Source organism: Mus caroli, unplaced genomic scaffold (genome assembly GCF_978045245.1).
Source record: "Mus caroli unplaced genomic scaffold, Mus_caroli_1 scaffold_7, whole genome shotgun sequence".
Classification (NCBI taxonomy): domain Eukaryota; kingdom Metazoa; phylum Chordata; class Mammalia; order Rodentia; family Muridae; genus Mus; species Mus caroli.
This window is the reverse complement of record NW_028227262.1, coordinates 57,592,291-57,610,201: the sequence shown is the minus strand read 5'-3', so window position 1 is coordinate 57,610,201 and position 17,911 is coordinate 57,592,291. Positions and strand designations below refer to the sequence as shown.

At 51.5% G+C, this 17,911-nt stretch overlaps 1 protein-coding gene across 5 annotated transcripts in view; it reads left to right on the top strand.

Moving 5' to 3' along the window:
* The first annotated feature begins 312 nt into the window (after positions 1-312).
* Fbln2 (fibulin 2) overlaps positions 313-17,911 on the top strand; it is a 59,862-nt gene continuing 42,263 nt past the window's right edge. For 3 of the 5 annotated variants that reach the window (XM_085840289.1, XM_085840292.1, XM_085840293.1), the window contains exon 1: positions 313-400. The gene's annotated coding sequence lies outside the window, so the exon portion shown is untranslated. Of the gene's footprint in view, positions 401-2,773; positions 2,860-6,346; positions 6,383-17,911 lie in introns of those variants that run through there. The other 2 variants (XM_085840290.1, XM_085840291.1) reach the window with 2 other exon arrangements.

Below are 17,911 nucleotides of genomic sequence, written 5' to 3'. Positions count from 1 at the left end.
TTCTGCAGACCTGTCCCTGGGCAGCTTTGAGCCTGGGTACCTCTGCCCATCACAGGGTGCTGGATCCAGGAGGAGAAGCTAAAGGGTGGCGCAGTACTGAGACATCTGAGTCTCAGTATAGCCAAAGCATGGTGAGGGGGAGTGGAAAGAGGGACTCAGAGACCCGGACAGGAGAGCGCCGGCTCCTGGACTCCTATTTAGGCGTGTTGAGCACTGGGTTGGGCGAAGTCTTAGCAAAATCGAGGCCCCGCCCTGAGGCGGGACCTGTGGGGCGGGGTCTCTAGGCCTGGCTTGTCCCGCTCTTCTCCAACCCCGAGCCGCGCGCCACCCGGACTCTGGATTCACCGACGGCGGGCGCACGGACAGACTGACGGCGGCGCAGCTCAACGCAGAGCACCGGGTAAGTACGGAGCCTTCGGTCTCCACCCCGCGCTTCCTCTAGGTCAGTCACGTTCTCTTGATCGCTGGCTCGTCTCTCTGGCCCTCCAGACACCAGCCTAGTCCTTCAGGGTCTCCCAGGGTCACTCCCCCAACTGGCCCCCATCCCCAGCGGGGAACATTGGACCTCTCGGTCTGGTACCACCCCACCCTCAGTCACAAACTGCCACACATGCACTCAAGCTAGCAGAAGTTACTGCAAGCTCTGCAGAGGCACAGGCCACCCCAACACCCAGCCCAGAATCTCTTGTGCAGGGGCTGTGCACGTTCACTTCTCCCACATCCCTCTGCACGTGAGTGCTTTCACACACACTTGCATGTTTTAGGCATCCTTCAGACATGCATATGTGTCTGTGTTAGGCACGTGTGCGTTCGACATCCATAGAAAGTTTGGTTCAGTGCCGGTTGGTTCAACGCCTCGCTTATCTCTATCCACTATTTCACACACATCTCCCACACGGGGCTGTGTTGGACACAGAGGGCCCCACACTCAGGTTCACAGACAGCATCATGGTCCCTAGCATCTGTGGTTCCCCTGCTGAGTGGGAGCCTCAGCCTAGAGAGAAGGAGGTGGCTGCTGGTGTTAGTCTTGGCTCACTCTTGGAGTGGCCTAGGGGGCCCAGGAGGGGCTAAGTCTTCAGGGGTGGGCTTGGCTCCTCACCACCTCTTGTTTCCCCGCCCCCCTCCTAGGCAAGAGTCCATCCTTTCTTCCTCAGCCAGCCTGAGATCGTGCCCATCTGCTTCACGGTGATGGGCACTTGGACCAGTCAGAAGTTGGTCTGAGCCAGCAGGTGTTCTATGACTGGCCAGAGAGACAAAAAGGAATTTGTGGTGTGTGGGTCCTTGTTGCTCAGAGGATGCTGAACCTGACCCTCTCCAGGAGAGCTTGGGTGACGTGGGTGGGTGGCAGCAGAGAGCTCCCTGGGCTTGGCACTGAGTGGAGCTAATGCATATTTGTGATGGAATGATCGGAGCTCAGGGCCTCACCTTCCAGAGGTGCCAAGTGTGTGTGTGTGTGTGTGTGTGTGTGTGTGTGTGTGTGTGTGTGTGTGTGCAGGATCCCCAAGAGGAAAGGCAGGATGGGAGATGTTGCCAAGAGTGGGTACCCCTTGTCTTCCCGCCCACTCCTTCATCTATGTAGTATGTAGAAAGCATCTGACTGGAGGCGCAGACCCGCCAGCCCTGGCTGTGACTAGCTCTGCATGTTTTGCTTGGCTCTCAGTATGCTATTATTGTTTTTAAAAATTTAATTAGCTGCCAGCATTTACTAACTGGCAGCTTTCACAGAAAAGTCCGGATTTCCGTCTTTTCTTGAAAAAAACAAAAAAAACCCCGCAAGCTCTGGTGGTTAGGATTCATATGCTTTTGTGGAGTGCTTCAACCAGTGCTGCTGGCTGCCTTCCCTTAGGGATGGGCCAGGGGCACCTTTGGTTGCAGTCTCTACCAGGTCTTCCTTCTGGGCTCCTGTCTGGCCTTTGGAGACCTGTTCTGGTTGTGGTCTTTTAAATCCATTGCTATCTCAAGGGTGAAACCAGGCTAGGCTCTGCCATGCCTTAAATAAGCCTCCTACCATTCAGGGTGTTGGTCACCACAAAGGTGGGAGTGTCCAGGATCAGGTTTATAGGGGATTCTAATGATAGGATAGACATTTTGTGCTGGTCTGTGGGGGTGATGGCCTGGTGTCCCCATAGGAGGAAGGTCAGAGCTCCTGGTGGACCTGAGCTAGACCTTGCATAGAATTTTCCTTCTTGTTATTCTGAGAGCTCCTTAGTAAAGTCACACTGGTTCTCCTGACTGGAAAAGGGAGGCTCAGAAAGAATTCAACAAGCAAAGGAACATTTTCATACCCTGGAACAAAGCTCTCTGTCCTTCCAGCATTGAATCCCGAGAAAGGGAGACCTGGATGTCAGTGATTCTGAAATTTCCTGAGTCTCGTCATAGCAGACACACAGTAGGTGCTCAATAAATGCTCCTGGCATGACTAAGGCAAGGAGATTGCTCCTTGGGATCATGGTGGAGCAGAACCTGGGGCTCAGGTGTAAGATTACACACAGCCTGGCCCTTTGATGTCTGATGGGAGTGACAGCCCTCTTTGCTGTGACTCCTGTGGCCCTCAAGTGGAGATCACAAAGTCAGGGTAAATCTATGGCACCACTCAGGCGCGACCTCTTGGACACCTTCTGGCCTTGTGCCTTAAATTTGGAAGCTAGGCTGTGAATAATTGTTTTTTCTTATTTCCCTAGCTGGCCTTGGCAAAGGAGATGCCACACAGAGAGGGACTCAGGATACCACACAAGCCAAGTTCATGTTCCTGCAGGCAGCTGCTTGATGGGTGGTTCAGGGTCTGGTGGTCACTGTGTTATTCAAAGCTGAAATTTCTGTGGTCTTCTACACTCATCTTCCGCATGTGGCTGAATGTAGGTATGCTAAGCACCCCTGTGACATGTGGCTGCCTGTCTACAGCTCAGGGGACATGAGGAGGGTGCAGCCACACTGGCTTCTCCTTGGTGCTTCTTGGAGATTTCTTGCTAGGGAGGTAGTCTAGAGGTGAGGCCCTGCTCTACTCCCAACCCCATTTCCTGGACCTCAGTCTTTTCTTCTGTACAGTAGAGACTTCTGGCACTTTCCAGTGCTCATGAGCTTACAGTGAGGAGGCAGAGATGGGGATGACTGTCTAGCATTTTGTTCTTTCCGGGTACAGATGCTCATGGGAGTTGGGGGTGGGTGAAGCAGATGCTGTGCATGTTGTTATGCAGCCGATTTTCTAACTGGAGGAGGCAGGATGGGGTGGGGTGGGGTGGGATCCAGATGGGAACATATTGTGGAAAGAGGTATATGGCCAGGAGGACCTTGTGTGTGTGTGTGTGTGTGTGTGTTTGGTTGTTTTGAAATGGAGTCTTGCTATGCAGAGGGCTGGTCTAGACCTTATCCTGGTAGCCTAGGCTTAGGGATGAGGTTAAGGATCTCTATGAGGAGGGATTTCTAAACTGAGATATGAACGACAATGACAGTGACAGCAAGTTCAAGGAGCCTAGGATGAGATTCTCCTTGGTGCTTGTGTGTGAGCAAGCTTTTCTAGGAAGGGGACAGTAGGGACAGAGAAGGTGCAGGGTATACAGCAGGGAGTCTGAAATTTCCTGGAAGTTTTTAGTTTGCTTTATCTTGCTTCTTCAGACAGGATCCTGCTATGTAGCTCTGGCTGGCCTCAACTCACTATGTCGACCAGATTGACCTCTGACCCCTAGAGATCTCCCTTCCTCTGCCTTCTTAGTGTCCCAAATTAAAGGAGAGTCCCTGGAAGTTTTGAACCAGGAATCCCCAAGACACAGGTCCATGTAAAGATGCTTTGGACATGTGCAGGTATGGGAGGTTTCATGCCTCTGCAGAATAGTACCATGAGCCCTCTTTAGAGCCAGGCCTGGGGTCAGGGCAGGCCCCATCTTGAGAAAATGCATTCGAATGGGGAGCTAGGCCTGGCAGGGGTCACTAAGCTTCCTGTGACATGAGCTGGTCAAACAGAGGCCAGCATAGTCATTTGTGGCATATTATGTAGCTGTAAAAATGTTAGGGTGTATGCTATGTGGAAAGATCTAGAAGGTCTGCTGGAAGAAGGAAAGGAGGAGCTGTCACTTGGTGTAGCCGTGCTGCCTTTTGTCAGATCGGAACACACATTCACATGGGCTACATGAGCAGCGGCCACTACCCCAGAGGAAAGGTGACCTACATCCACCTGGGAGGGGCAGTAGAGGGGAGGTGGGACTTCCCACTGTATGCCTTGTTACAGTGTTGTAGGCTCAGAACATGCAGGAGAGGCTAGTTGGTATTATCAGTAGCAGAGCCTATGGGTCGAGTGAATAAGGCCCTGAAAGCCACCACTAATGACACAGGAAATAGACCTCCAAACATTACACAAAGCTGAAAGCCACCAGCGAGCGGGTGTACGCTTGTGAGGTGTTGGGTGACAAGTGAGGGTCGCCATTCACATCCCTGCGTCCGTGACCTCCATGAATAGACGGACTTCTCCCTGGCACGACCTGTGAAAGTTTCCACAGTGATTACATCGTATGGTGCCAAAGTCACGCTTTGCAAAGTCTAGCCAGTGAGCAAAAGGAAATTACCTCCTCTTCCCCTCCCCCTTTCCTCTTGCCTCCTTTCCTGGGGTGTGCACTCCTGTTTAATCCCTGCGGGTTGTCTGGAATGGGCATTTGGCATTTGGTTGGAAGCCCTCATTTGGTCCTAGGCATATCGCCCAGCCCAGGGGGGTGGCTCAGACCCCACTCTTGTACGGGGAGAGACTGGTGCAGAAAAAAAAATTCCCCTTGGCCTCCTATGAAGTGTACAACTCTGCTGCCCAAATACGGTACTGCCCTCATGCAGCAGGTACTTCCTGAGCATCCACTGTGTGTGCAGTGTGCTTCTGAGTGCTGAGGGAAACCCAGTGACCCAGGCCATTTCTTTCCAAATCACAGAGCTTGATCTGGTGGGAGACACAGATGGGAGGCAGATTAGTACACATGTCCCTGTGAGCAGATGGGGGGTGGTAAGGATGCCTAGGACAGAGACTCAACATTAGGGACCCCACCCTGGGTACTGCTGACAAGAGACAGAAGGCCTGTCAAGAGCAAGTGGCCAGAATTGGCTACAGGGTGGTAGCTGCCCACCCCACTGAAGGTAATAGAAGTGGACAGTTATGGAGATGGGCGGGGCTGACCACTGGAGGTGCAAAATCCCCATGGTTGTGATGGGGAGAGCAGGCTGGAGGCAACATCTGGGTTATCTCCTCCCCTCATCAGGTTATCTCCTAGCCTCTACTACAGTTGTAGTCATGGTGGTTCTGCATACTGATGGGGTAAATGGAGACTGTGGGATGATGGCCTCAATGGGAGCAGTGAAAACTGGTTGACCACACTTAGGGATGGTTGAGAGTCTAGTGGGTGAATGTCCAGGGAGGTGCTTGCTGGAGTTGGGGCTCATGTGTTAACTCTCCAAGTTTCCTTGCTAAAGCAGGTACACCAAGTGAGGAAGACAAGATCTGTTTTGTGGCAGTCTGGGGGCTGGGGGCTGCAGCACACTCAACCTAGGTGCACAGCCAATCAGGAGAAAGAGTGCAGAGAGTTCAGAGGTCTCAGAGGCTGACCCATGAGGCAGACACATCCAGAAGAGCCTCAGGAAGCCGGAGAGCTTCCTGGACAGGGGTGCAACCACCATTCCAATGGGAAGAAAGAATGAGAGAGATGGGACCCTGAGAAAGTCTGGCTTCTCTTTGGTGAGTGGTTTGATCATGAGAAGGGAGGTAGACAGAACCCTGGGGACAGAGAACTCTCAATGTTGGCCAAAGGTCCAGTGACTGGCATTTGAGAATACTTTGAACATAGAGGGACAAGGCCAGAATGCTGAGGTGACAAGGCAGGTAGACCAAGGCTCTGAGAGGACATGACTGTTGGCAGTCACACTAGAGAGGAGGAATGGGCCGGAGCCAGCTCTGTTCTCCCCCATGTCCTCAGTGGTGGGTGCTGCCGGCCTTCTTTTGGCTCGTCTTTTCCCAGGGTCCCTTGAGGGTCAGGCTGTGCGTCATTTACAGCCATTGTCTTCGAAGTTACTGTAACCTGGAAACCGTACAGAAATGCCTCTGCATGCAGGCTGATTGTTGCAGAGAAAGTGCAGGTCTAGGGGAAGGTTGCTTCCTTCCTCGGGGTGGGAGCCTGACTGTATTGTCCCTGGCCAGGGTCCCCACCCACGTCTTCCAGCTGGCAAGGAAATGGTGCCACCCACCAGTACTGGGCAGAGGCCAAGGGGATGGTGGGAGCCTCAGGGGTGGGGGTGGGGGTGGAGGTGGGGGTGGGGGCTGGGGTACTGAGTACCATGTGCTGCATCCACAGGAGGAGGCAGGCCTGATCCCCCAAGGTCTCTCATCTCATTGGGCCTCCGCCGGCTCATGTCTGAGGTGAGGATAATGCTTTTGGCTCTGCTGACCTTTGGGTTCAGGGATAGCGTGCATGTAGAAAGAGGCTCTGATGTGTGAGGAGGGCCAGGCAGTGTGTGGGATGTGTGGAAAAGGCTGGCTACTTGCCTTTGGCCTTAGTCACAGGGTGTCTCTCCCAGCTTCAGAGTCTCCATCTGGGGAATGAGTTGAGTGACAGCCTCCTCCCAGAGACTGGTGGAGATGGAAGGATGGTCATAAGCTGCATGCCCCGCTCCCAACACACTCTAGACAGGTGGACAGCACCACCGAATGGTAGCTTCTTTCTTGTTACCATTCACTCCTCTGGGTGCTGAGGTGTCATTGTCAAGCTGATCTTTGGCCTCATGGTCCTTGGTGCCCCCAGAGTTCATTGTCCCCTACCTGTGACCCCCAGTGAATGCCTAGCCCTGACTTTTATCCAAGGGAGCCCTTAGGAAATCTAGAAACTTTTGGTTTTAGAGTCCTCTCATCCTAAAAGCACATCAGAAAAACATTGCAGTATGGAACCCTTGGGAGCCCTGAGCACCCTCCCTGCTATTTCCCTTGGGTCTGACCTAAGTTGTGAGAACTGATCCTAAGGTCAGTGAGATGAGCCAAGGAGGTGGGGGTAGGGATGAAATAGAAGAGGGAGAGGGAGAGGGAGAAAGGGGGAGAGGGGGAGAGGGGGAGAGGGAGGGGCAGGGAAAGGAGAGGGAGAGAAGGAGAGGGAGGGGGAGGGGGGAGGGAAAGAGAGAGAACAGTGTGGAGCATGTGGAAAGGGGGAGCCCTCCTGAGAACCAAGGTTTGGGGCATTGAGACAGGTGGTCTTAACACATAGAATATCTTGTAAATACAATCTACCAATACCCTCCAGTCCCTGACATCCACACACACATATGCACATAAGAAAACACACAGGACCACACACCCACAGTCACATGTACCCATAGACAAACACTCCCTATTATTTTATTTATGTATGTTCCTGCACGCATACATGTGAGTTCAGTTGCCTGTGGAGAGAGTCACTGGGTTCTTCAGCCTCCACACTACCTCCTAATCCTCACAGGGCCACAGAGAGGTTGCATGGCAGAATATTTCTGGGTCCTGAGCCACCTGCTTTCAATTGCCTTGCAACCATGGGTTTGATTTTGAGCCCCATTTTCAGGAGCACCCAGTTTGGTCCTGATGCCTTGTCTCTGCATTGGCAGTGGTGGCCTGTTGGCAGGGTTGGGGGTAGGGTAGGGTTTCTCAGATCTTCAGCCTGATGGTTGGACCAGGACTGCGTCTAGATCTTGCTGGGTTTTGCACACCACCTGCTTCTCTGGCAATCTTGAGAAATATCCAAAATCCAGGTCTGTGTCAATAATTGTCACTTGGCAAAGACTCTTGGGAGTTGTAGAGAAACCAGCAGTCATCTCTCTTGGCTGGCATCTCTGTCCAGCTGTGTTGGCAGCTGAGGAAGATGGGTGCAGAGAGCCTGTCAGTCACTGAAAGGCCCCAGAAGGCTGTATGGTCTGGGGAGGGGGGAGTGGCTATGCTCAGCAGCCAGGGCTGGAGAGCTGACACTTACTCAGAAAAGGTGGGAAATGGCCGGGTGAACGGGAGCCCATCACATGTGTGGCTACATATGCATACATGACCCTGGAATTAATCTTCATGTTTCCCCCAAAAAGGCTTCAAGAAAAAAGTTAAGACAACTCAGAGAGAGCCGGGGCAGGTGAGAGCCTGACCCAGCCCCCGAGGGGCTCTCCCTCCCCTACAAATGTGTGAGTAGCTTGTCATATAGTGGGCTCTTGCTGGACCTGCAATTTGTGGATATGGGAGGCTCTGGCTCTGCAGCCTGGGCTGTGAGAGACTATGTGTCTGTATCATTGGCGGCCATGCTGGCTCCAACCCCATCCTTGAAAAGCCATCTCATTCTCTAGGAAGAGAGGGGCTGGCCCTTCTCAGAGGCTTGGATTCCACAGAGTTGGATTTTATTGCTTCTATTTCAGCATCTAGGGATGTTTGTGTTGAATTTTCTTTCAGCTCTTGCCTGGCAGTACGGAGAGCTGTGCTGACTTCCAGCCTTGTGTGGCTTCTGGCATCTGAGGCCTTAGTGGGGAGTGGGCAGTGAGGTCTTCTCTTGTACTGTCTGTGTCTGCTTTAGATTTCAGGATTTTCCTGGTTTTATAATGGGAGGAGGGGGAGGCACATTCCATCTTCAAGGCCTGGAGCAATTTTTAAAGCAATCTTTTAATAGGATGGAAATTTTGAGGGGCCCTCTCTGTGCTGTCTCACACTGGCCTTTGTCAAAAGGCTTTCCAGTTCGTTCTCCTGTGAGGACGGTGGTGTTCTCCTGCGCAGGGCTGGGGGCTGAGCTCAGAGAGCCACAGCCTTTCACCGGCAGACACACAGCAGGGGAACTCCCTGTGCTGGGACCTCCACAAGGCCTGTCTGACTCTGGGGCCTGAGCTCTGGTGCTGGTCCCCAGGGCAGGGAGCTGTCTGAGGTGCTGGCCAGTGGTGGCGCCTCAGGCTGTGTTGGGGAAGTAAAGAACTTTGACTCGGGACTTCCCTTGGTCTGTAAAATCAATGGACACGCCTGGCTCTTTACTCCCATGTGTACAGCTACTGTTCACTGGCCTGTGACTCTATTCATCCCTTGCTGATGGACCTGGACACCACCCACCTCCATCCTCCATCCCCTCACATCCACCCAACTGCCACCCACAAACGTACTGAGCTCCCCATGAATCTACCTTCCTGTCAATCTGTCCTCCACTCATCAGCAGCCCACCTACCTGGCTCCCCATGCTCACTAGCATCCATTTTCTTATCCACTTTTCTGGGGGATAAGTTCATGTGTCCATTTATTAACTCACCTTTTCACCCATCTATCTTTCTTCTGATCCTCTCAGCTAACTAGCCACTCACTTATCTCCTGACACAGTCAACTCCCTACTAAACCATCTGTCGATCCACCCACTCACTTCTCTACCTTCCCACTCATCCACTTATCCATTTACCCACTCACCCAGTAACCCTCCCATATATCCCCCAGACACCTAATTCACCCATCTACTACCTATATATCCTCCTATTCATCCACTTATGCATTCATCCATCTAGCCACCTCCCAACTTCTCACTCACTTTCCCATCCATGTATCCATGCATCCATCCACTATTATCTACTACCCCCCCCTTTAACTACTTCCTAACCCTTTGGGCTTGGCTTTAGGCATGGGATAGGACTAGGGGCTGCAACTTCAGAGGAGAAGCATCTCAGGTTGGGGTAATAAGAGGATTGTTTGGAAACAAAGAACCTTCTGGCTTGTTAGGAATTGGTTCTTTGGAGGACTCCAGAGGGAGGAGGCAGCTTGGGAGAGATGGGTGGCTTGGAGAGTGACTTTTGGACTTTTTCGTTTCAACTGGGAGGCCAGGCACAAGTCCCTGTTTCCACAGAATAAGCCTGTATGTCTATTAAGACTTGTGAGCTAGTGACAGCCTGGTCAGAGTTAGCTTGGGCTAGCTCATTGCAAGGTTTGGCTTTTCAAATAACTTTAGGTGTAGCTAGTGCAGTTGCCAGGCAGCTGTGGCCATGCACCACCCACCTCTCTCTCCCTCCCTCTCCCTCCTTCCTTCCAGCTGAACTAGCTCCAATATCCTCAATGTCCCTCTGAGGACAGGATGACTTCAGAGATTCTTGATGTCTCATACAGGGCGATAGACACAGGTTGTTCTCCACTGTCTCCCCTGAGCTGGGTCCTGTATGCTCTGACTGACTTGGTGTCTACCACTGGCCACTGTGGCGTGGGAAGTGAGAAGTGCTGAGTTGCATGCAGTGGGCCTCAGAGGGTAATCTAGGGGCTGTGCTGGATAGTCACATCCATCCTTTGTGCCCCACAGAGCTTAAGTGTTTACAGAGGGCACCGAGCGGGATCAGTGGAGACAGCCCAGGCAGGCGGGACCTGGAGCTAGCTACAGGGAGGTCAAGGGTGCACAGTTGTAGGCTGGATGGAGCCCCAGGTAGGAATGCTGAGATCAGTCTTGGCCCAGGCCAGCTCCTTTCACTGCTCCACCCTGGGACTGCTTCCGCTCTGTAGGCTTTAGTAACAGGGGAAGGCACGGATGGAGCACCCCCGAGCCAAAAGCAACATTTTCTTTTCTTGAAGGCTAATGAAGAGTTCTGGGCGTTAAGCTGTGTAATTTTTCACCTGCTTGTCTTGGTTATGAGATTAGCGGTTCATACCTAGGAATCCAAGGGTCAGCCCTCACCCGACACTTGGCAGAATAAAATCCTTTTCTTTCTTAGGAAGGAGTGGGAAGGGAGGGTGAAGCCTGGCTGTTCCATTGAGAGTTTGTTTTTCCAACATTCTCATGAGCTCACCCCTTTGAAGGAAAGCCCAGGGGCTGGAGGGTGGGTGACGAGCTGCCTGGCACCCTGAATCTCACATGGGGCCAAGCAAGCTTATTCAGTTTTTGTCTTTTTCATTTTTAAAAAATATTTAATTTATTATTATGTAGCCCAGGCTGGCCCAGCATTTCTTCCTACCTCAGTGTCTCAAGTGGCTTGGACCATACACATGTGCCACCATGCCTGACTCTGGCGCATGACTTAATCCACAATTTGCATTTGGACCCAGCATTTCCCTCCTCTTCCCAGGGAATTGGGGTTGCGTGTCCCATAACCTTTCGCTCACCATCTTCAGCTTCCACAGTACTTCCTGGCCTGCCCCTTTGCTCAAGTTCTGTACCCTAGAGGACCCCAGACCCTTCTCTAGGTCCCTGCTGACTCCTTCCAAGCACAGCCAGACTTGGTCTGTGTCCAGTCACATCATCCTGTGTTGTGACACTGGGTCACAGGAAGGGAAGAAAGTAGAGATTCAGGGAGAAGGCAGACCTGATGACAGTTGGCAGTTGTGTGTGGCTCACGTCTCTTCCCATCTGTCCATTCCCCAGCTCCCTGCCCCCTTTTGTTACATTTTTCTGAACTACTTGTTTGTTTGTTTGTTTTGTAAAGCATCTTACGGAGGAAAAGCATGCATACAGAATGTGCTTCAGCATTGGGGTAGGTAGGAGAGCAGACCCTTGGGTGACACCACCTTTGTGAATCAAGAGGCTGTCCCTGGAAGGCACTGTGGCTCTGTGGGCCCTACTTCCAGAAGACTTGGCAACAGGGAGGCATGGTATCCTATAAATAGGGGTGTCCAGCCTTTTGCTATTGTCGCCTACAGTTGTGTGGGCTACATTCAGAGATCTGCTGGAACCATCCGGCCTGCAGGCTGGAGGCTGGACATGCCCACTTGGCAACTGGGTTTTTCTGTATTTCCTGCTTTCTAGGACTGGATTGTCCTCGGACCTTCGAAGGGGATGTGTGCAGCTTCTCTTTGAATCCCAAGCATGCTGTTACTGACCTGTCGTTCGACTAAGGTCGTTCACACTGCTTCTCCCTTGCCCCCTGATCTTGTTGCCCACTTCCCATCTTCTGCGGTCTCAGTTGCAACCACTTACAGTGAGGCAGACTGATTCGTGCCCTGGGGCCTTTGCACATGCATTTCTTCTGCCCATTGCCATCCCTAGACCTTTCAATGGCTGCACATTTTGGGAGGGGGCTGGGTCTCAGTTGAAATGTCACCTCCTCAGTCTCCTCTGTCCTTTTTTTTTTTTTTTTTTTTTTTTTTTTTTTTTTTTTGGTTTTTTGAGGCAGGGTTTCTCTGTGTAGCCCTGGCTGTCCTGGAACTCACTTTGTTGACCAGGCTGGCCTCGAACTCAGAAATCCGCCTGCCTCTGCCTCCTGAGTGCTGGGACTAAAGGTGTGCGCCACCGTGCCCAGCTCCTCTGTCCTCTTTTATGAAGGATGTGTCTAGTTCTCTGTCATAATGCCCCAATTGTCTTACTGATTTCTTTCCTTTTTTTCTACATTAGGTTATTATTTCCATAATAGTCAGAGTCAGTCTCCTTCTCTCCCTCTCCCCCCTCTATCTATCTATCTATCTATCTATCTATCTATCTATCTATCTATCTCATGCACATTCTTTATGTTTGTTTGTTTATGTTCTGGTTGTTATTGTTGGTAGTAGTCCAACTATGTAGCCCAGGCTGACCTTGAACTCATGATCTTGTGTCACAGTTTCCAAAGTGCTGGGATGACAGTTATGCCCCAGAGGGAGGACTTCTTTTGTTCTTGTTCACTCTCCCATCTTAGTATCTGGCACAGGGCTGATGGGGTGAGGTGGAGAGAGGTGCTTGCTGAACTGAAGGACTCGGTCTCCTATCGCCACTGAGGTCTGAGCTCATATCCCTTTATCACCCTTTCTGATTGTGGGTCTCATCAGCGAATGTAGTGAAATGAGCTAAACACACCCAGGCCCTCGCAGACTGGTGTCTGGCACTGTGAGTATGAACCTTGAAGCTCAGACTAATGAGCTTGTGCCAAGAACAAGCTTATTTTCTCAGTGAACTAATGACTTCCTCTTATCAGACGAGGAGTGCCGGGTCACCCTCTAATTTCCCTTTTGGCACTGGCTGCCAGGAAGCTTACTACTAAAGTCAGGCTTCAGGAGCAGTGGTTGCTTCCTTTCAGGTCTTCTCTGTCCCCTTCTCTGTGACTTAGTCACTCTCTTTTGGCTTTTGGCTTTAGAGTGCATGTGGTTTTTTGTTCTTTTTTTTGTAATTATGCATACAATTTTTATCATTTTTGGGTGTGTGGCTTGGTGTCATAAGAGCAGCTACAGTGTTGTGCAGCTCCCACCATTTCTGTCTCTAGACTTTAATCCTGAACAGAAACTCTGGCCATCCAATGCCAGCTCCCTCCGTGTGTCCTGGCACCCGCCATCCCCATTCTGTCTGAGTCCAATTGCTCTGTGTAGCTTCGTAAGTGGACTCTTTAGTGAGTGTCCATTTTGACCAGCTTGTCACTGGACATCATGTCCTCAAGGGCCATCTACGTGGGGGCCTGTGCCAGAATGTCCTTGCTGAGGCTGGTGGTATTCCATTGTCAGGATAAGTGGCTTGTCTTTACTGGCCTCTCTGCCAGTGGGCAGCATGCAGTGGTGAGTGTGGGCATTTGGGATTAATTTTAAAAGACATGGTCTTATCTTTCTGGACCTTAGACAAACCCAAGATAATCTATGCATTTAAAGTAGGTTCTGGAAAATTTTAGAACCAACTCATTGTCAGTGCTTGTGTGTGTGTGTGTGTGTGTGTGTGTGTGTGTATGTATGTATGTATGAATGTGTCTGTGTGTGCATTTATGTGTGTGTGCGTCTGACTGTATGTGTGCCTGTGTGTGTTCTATGTGTCTTTGTATATGTGGGTCTGTATGTGTATGTTTGTGTGTCTATATGTGCATTTGTATGTCTCTGTGTGCATCTCTCTCTGTGTCTGACTCTGTGTTTGACTGTATGTGTGTGTATGTCCTGTGTGTCTTTTTATGTCTTTGTATGTGTGGGTCTGTGCAGGGTTTGTCTCTTTCTGTGTCTGTGTATATGCTAGACACAGCTCTGCATGGCTCCAGTTCCCTCCTACCTGTTGTCTCCCAGTTGTCAAGTGTTGGCCACTAATGACTCACATCTGTACCTGCTCCAGCTGCTTGCTCTTGGCTGCCAGGTCCTCCTCATCTTGGCACAGCTCTCCCTGGTCTTTTGTAGGGAGAGGGCTGAGCTCTGGGGCCCTTACCCTGCAAGATCCATTGACAGCATAGTGCTACACTGAGGCTGGGACCCTGGGTCCCCAGGAGCTATGGCCTGCTGAAGCATGCAGTGCATACACACCTATATTCCAGACTTGAGGCCAATGGGGATTTGGGACCCCCTCACCATTGAGGTCTTGAGGAACTGTAGGCTGAAGGTTGGATCTGAAGAGACTGACACATTGAGGGTGACTAGAGGCTGGATATGGTGGCCACAGAGTAGAGGGTACAGAAGGCAAAGTAGAGGAAGAATAACCCTGAAGTTTAAGGTCATCATGGTCTATACAGTGAGTTTCAGGCTATCCAGGACTACATGGCAGACTGTATCACAAACAAAAGAGAAGCCCAAGTCTTTGTGGAGTCAAGATTGGGAGCTCTCAAATCTCACAGAGAGCTGGTGAGGCTAAGTTCTGCCAGAGCAGCAGTGACAGTGTGGACAGTTTGGTGTCATAATACAAGGTCCCATGGGTGGGACTGTGCACAAATGGGCTGGCTGCTGGCTTGCTGTCCTCTGGCTGGATGTGAGGATGGGTCTGGCGGTCTCTGGGGTAGTCCCCTGGCCAGGTCAAACTGATTCCTCTTGTTCTGAATAGCCAACGAGAAAGGCTTGCATGTTTATTTCCCAGCTGTCAGTCCAGCTGTTTGCAAGCCCCAGGGTTTTCTGTAGCTGTCTGTCATTGAAGGGAGATTCCCTCCAAATGCTTGAGAAGTTTTAAGGCATATGATGCCAGGTTGAGGTTTTCATCCAGAGCTGCTCATCCAGTATAGGCTGCCAGTTAAAGCAAGATTTCAGACACACAGTGAATGAATATGTGTCTAAATATCGCAGGGGCTCACTTACCCTAAGCTAGTGCTCATTGTTGTTCTGAAATCCCAGCGGGACGGCATGCCCTGGGTTTTTATTTCCTAGTCCTAGCAGGCTTCTTCTTGTCAGAGTCAGAAGTTGTCAGAACTGGAGAAGCAAAGGACTCGTCTTACTGTCTAACCCAAGTCACATGCAGAATGCTCTTTTGTTGACAATTTTCAACTCCCACAGTTTAATTATCTGCAGTCAACCGCAGCCCAAAATATCAAGTAGAAAATCTCAGCAGCAAACATCACAGATTTGAAATGATGTGGATTCTGGTGCAAGTGATGACATCTAGTGTCCTCCTGCCTGGGACCTGAGCCACTCTGTCCAGTGGATCCACACCGTGTTCACTACCCTCTCGCTAGTCGCTTAACAGGCTGTGATGGAGCTTGCCTTTAAGTGGTCCCATGCCACTTAATCATAACCCCAAAGAACAGAAGCGCTGACAAAAAGAGCTGATAGTGGTAATCGATATGCCAAAGAGAAGGATGGAGTGCTTGTTGATGGGAAAGGAGTAAGGTTTGCAACAAAGGAGGAAGGTTGCCTGCTGCTGAGAGTGCTTCCACTTGAGTCACAACATGCAGTCGCAACAAACATGGAGATGCTTGAGGTCTCAGGCACCCCCTGGGGATCCAGGGGTGCATTCCCAGATGATAGAAGTTAGAGGTCTCAGGCAGCCCCTGGGGATCCAGGGATGCTTTTCCAGATGATAGGGGGCCATTGCTCTCCTTGGGGGCAGATCCCACTTTTACAATGGCAGCAACAGTATGTCTTCCTGGGGACACTGTGGCCTTCCAACGTCCTTGCCAGCTCAGAGTTGTACAACAGTGCATAGGTTAACCTGTCAATCACTTCACTGGAGGACTGTGGTTTGTAGAGGGTCAGGGAACAGTGAGGATATAAGGAGGAGGTGCGTTCAGTTACAGAGACCAGCAGAAGTCCTGGAGCACTGTGATTGGTATGGCAGAGGCCTGCTCTTCTTGATCACCCTGCTCACCCAGGGACCTGTGTGAGAAGGGTGTGGAGAGAGTGTCTCCACTGCATGCCCTTGGAGAGAAAACTTTGCCGAGTGGGCCCCTACCCATAAGGCCCTGTGCATGGTGAAGTCAAGGCATGCATTGTCCAAAATTTTTTTTAAAATGTTGTGTGTCCATGTGGTATATGAATGTGCACATTTGTAAGTGTGGATGTGTCTGGAGGTCAGAGGTCAGTGTTGGTGTCTTCCTCTTTCTCCACGTTACTTTTTGAGACACAATTTTCCACTGAACCTGGAGCTCACTGATTTCAGCTGGGATGGCTGGCCAGGGACCCCCTGTCTCCTCTTCCACAGTGCTGGGATAGCAGGCATGTGTGACTTCACCCAGATCCTCAGGTGGGACCTGGGAATCAAACTGAGGTCCTCATGCTCGGGAAACAAGCAAGGCTGGCCTAGCCCCAGCTCTCTGAGCATGTGTCTTACTGCCACTGGAGCACACTTGCTTTGCACATGTTGGGCTGCTGCAGTGACTGTTTCTGTTCTTTTCCCTACCCTCCCCACTTAGCCATCCACTTTGAAGGTTCACTGGGTCCTGCTTTCCATGCTGTGGGGTCCATCAAAGGATGTGGCTCTCAGGCTGCAGGCAGGACAAAAATGGAGCTGTGGCTACCTGGGTCTGGAGGATGAGGGGCAGCCAGGAGGAACCAACCATAGCTATGAAGGAGGAGGGAGAGTTGGGAAGCTGAAGTTGTGGCCCTGGGGAAAGGAGCTAAGATATCCCAGAGGGAAAGAGGGGAAAGTGAGGAGTAGACACGCCCCAGCCTCTCTGCTCCTCCCTTTGACTGGACAGAAAGCTGGAGAACCAAGATGGGGTTGCAGCCAAGTCCAGCCTCTCTGGCACAGACCAGCACAGCTTGGGATAGACAGCCAGCCAGACAGTAACTCAACTCACACAGCGGTACCTTCATCCCACAGACCAGACCAGTGCTCCCTGGGTGTGGAGTGTGTGCCAGCTGCATATGGTAGAGTGTGTGCCATGTAGTGTGGTAGCTTCAGGGCACACGGGATGGAGTTGTCCTCATATGATGCTGCTCTAGCATATGTCCTGTGTGCACTTCATCTCTGGAGGGTGGGACTCACAGGGAAACTCTGGGACACCCCAGCTAGGTGTGGCCGAGACCTTACTCTGAAACACTTCATCCATGCATGGTAAGAGCCAACTGAGAAGTCTTGTGAAGGCCTCCGGAGGCCTGTGGAGTTCACTGGACATTTGTGGAGGCTGCTTAGATCTCCCTTTCTTCCCCTTCCTCCTCTGACACCTTCTGGAGGGGTACAGGACTTAGTCAGTTGGAGTGAACCCTCAGAGCGCCAAAGATCCTTCAGATTCTGTACTTGGCATGGGCACAGGCTCCTTCCTCCACTGTTATCTTTATGGTATGTGTGCTTCCTGACTTCCCAAATCCTGCCTAGCCCAATCCTTCACATCCCCCAGTATATCCATGGACCTCCATCTGTTGATCCTTCTAGGCTTCCAGAACTCTTGCTCCATTCCCTGCCCGACCAGATCCTGTCTGTCCACAAACTCTGTAGACATGATCTTCACAGTAACAGCCCTCCACCCCACCCCTCACCTCCCATTTCCACCCCTCAGTCTTGTTCTCTCCTGTATTCCACACTTCCTGCTCTGTCCAGATCTGTGCTGCACTCAGCACAGAGCAGCCACAGGTTGTCAGGCCCCTGGGCTGCCAGTACCCCACATGTCACTCAGCAAGAGAAACCTGGCCTGCTTTCGCCACTCTCCCATGCTCACCTGTTGCCAGGCCCCCCCAAGGCTTCCCCTCCCATCCAACGTCCTCATCTGCCTCTCACTGCTCCTGTCTCTAGCCTGTGCACTTGCTGTCCAGAGCCTGAAGCACTTAGCCTCCAGTAAGCCATCCAGCCTCAGTCAGATGCCACCTCCTGAAACCTTCAGAAACCTTCCCTGGCTCCCAGAGATAGCAGGCTTCGCAACCAGACCTTTCCCAATTTCT